Source organism: Humulus lupulus, chromosome X (genome assembly GCF_963169125.1).
Source record: "Humulus lupulus chromosome X, drHumLupu1.1, whole genome shotgun sequence".
Classification (NCBI taxonomy): domain Eukaryota; kingdom Viridiplantae; phylum Streptophyta; class Magnoliopsida; order Rosales; family Cannabaceae; genus Humulus; species Humulus lupulus.
The window spans coordinates 205166281-205168771 of NC_084802.1; the positions used below are offsets into that span (position 1 = coordinate 205166281).

Sequence of the window (2491 nt, forward strand, 5' to 3'; positions counted from 1 at the left end):
TATTGATCACACAAGGGGTGTACTTTCTCTGCTGCCCTTGTTTTTACTCGAGTACTTCACCCTTTCGAAAGGTTAATCTTTTGAGCAAATTACTTAATACCAAGCAAAATTCAGGGCTTATAAATACTTTGTAAGTATGCATATTTGTGATACAGAGGACCTATTTTTAAGCTCTTGTAATACTACATTTTTTTAATGGAGAAAGACATACTTCATGTAATTTTCATAATATATTTTACATATTCACGTACTACTCTTAATTCCCTCATGATTTCCTCACTATTATTGTAAAATAATATTATATGCACACTTCATGAATCATGATATGATGATATATATACAAACTTATTAATTCAAATCTTAAATCTCTACATAGTAATGTCATCCCTTCCCAAGCTTATAATATTATAAGTACTCTTTGTGCTTGTAGTGGATTAGGCTAATCATAAGTACTCTTTGTCTTATTTTTGTTAATTTCTTTGCTGAATATTTGAATTATATATATGCTTTTTGTGTGAGTTTATATAAACTAAGCAAATAAACTTTGGGCATGTAGTTGAGTACTTGAAATTGAATCTTTTGTTATGGGCTAATTTTGGGTCTTTTTCTGTGTTATATGTTTGGGTATTGTGGAGAAGAAGGGTAACTTGTATTACGAGCTTAATTATTTTGGGCAAAGAGTGTGGTGTGGGCTGTGGAGAGAAGAATATGTGTAATCAAATATAAGAGTGGGTTTCTGTTATTTATCAATATAGGAGAAGAAGTTGTTGATATTCCATAGCCCAGAAACAGTTGTTGATATGCAGCAAAAACAAAGGTCATAAATAGTTGCCTTAATCCAGTCTGGAATGAAGAACTGATTTTCTCCCTCAAATAACCTAATGGAGTTTTGAATTTGGTAAGTTCCTAAGATTTTGAATTTGTAACTATCCAAATCTTCCACACAGTTTCAATTTCAAGATATAATTTAGTTTGGCACTCATCTTTGCTATGTTAAATCCTGAAATTGTATTTTGTTTAGCCATTCTGAAGTTGCATATTGTTCAAGTCTTTACATAACTATGTTTTTGATGGACGTCAATTGTGTACAAACTTATTTTTCTTGCATTCATTAGAGTATTACAACTTTCTAATTGATAGCACAGCTCCAAAACCTTTATTTATTGTCCCTATATTCTTTTCTCACTGAATATGGGAGCTTCAGCTCTAACTTGTGAGTTTATGTAGCAAATGTCTCACCTTTTCCTTCCTTAAGCCAATAATTGGCTTTTGGCCTTTATCAATAGTTTCAGTTTGCATCTTATTTTTTAATCTTCTTCTCATGTATTCCTTTGAAGACATAATTAAGACTAGTATGTTATATGACCAAAGTGCTTTCTCCCCTTAGGAAGTGTTTGATAAAGACCTCTTGAAGACAGATGACAAAATGGGACATGCACAACTCAGCCTTCAACCACTTGTCTCTGCTGCTAGACTCAGGCAGATTCTGCAGAACTTCAATGGCAAGACGGTGTTAAGGAAGGTTGTCCCAGATAGTGACAACTGTTTGGTCAGAGAAAGCTCCATCACTTGTGTCAATGGTAATGTTGAGAAAGCTCCATATTTCTTCTCTAGTTGTGAATGTTTCTTGCTTGCTCATTTGGAAAGCAGTTTTGTTCCATAATTAGAAGTTTCTACCAGTGCAATTTATTGGCTTGATTGCTTCTAGGGTACTAGGATTTTTTAGGTCCATTTTTTTTTAAAAAAATATATGGATGTGGGTTATCTTGATACTAAATAGTATATACTAAATTTTGTGAACTTTTATCATTATTAATATTTATGTCATAGTAAGGTTTTCTAGTTAAAAGTAGATTTTAAGTCAGATTTTTCAATACTTGCTTCAGTACTTTTAATTTGTTTTTGTCTCTCTTCATAGTTTGATGCTGCAAAATTAAGAAAGCTAAGACCAAGTTTCAAGCAGAACGAGGGCTCTTTTACTACTGGCAATGCTTCAATCATAAGGTTCCCACCTCTCTCTTTCCCCTTGCCGCCAATGCTGAAAAAAAAAAATTATTAACTTAGTGTGATAATGCAATCAGATATATTGTTTCCTGTGCCTTCTGTTTAGAGGCTTGTACTATCTAAATACTCATTTACTTTCTTGTACATTTAAGCAACTGGTGTGCAACACTTATTGTAGTTTATGCTACAACAAAACTGGTTTATTTTCTGTGGGCAGCCTTTTTCTTATTTTTCTGTGTGTGTGACTAGGGTTTCAGATTTTAACTTGCCTTAACATGGTTTGGTTTTTATCATGAATAGTGATGGTACAGCTGCATTAGTCCTAGTGAGTGGAGAGAAGGCACTTCAACTTGGATTGCAAGTAATTGCAAAGATTAAGGGCTATGCTGATGCAACTCAAGTACTCCAATGAATTGGCTTCCTAGTTCTATTTTACTGTTGCTGAAACATAGCTCAAAGAAGATTATCTTCGCAAGCACCTGAATTC

At 33.3% G+C, this 2491-nt stretch overlaps 1 long non-coding RNA gene across 1 annotated transcript; it reads left to right on the forward strand.

Annotated features, from left to right (window-relative positions):
* Positions 1–745: 745 nt before the first annotated feature.
* Positions 746–1975, forward strand: LOC133804770 (uncharacterized). The gene is made up of 3 exons (XR_009878615.1): positions 746–898; positions 1388–1580; positions 1919–1975. It is a non-coding gene; the product is annotated as an uncharacterized LOC133804770 (long non-coding RNA).
* Positions 1976–2491: the final 516 nt, after the last annotated feature.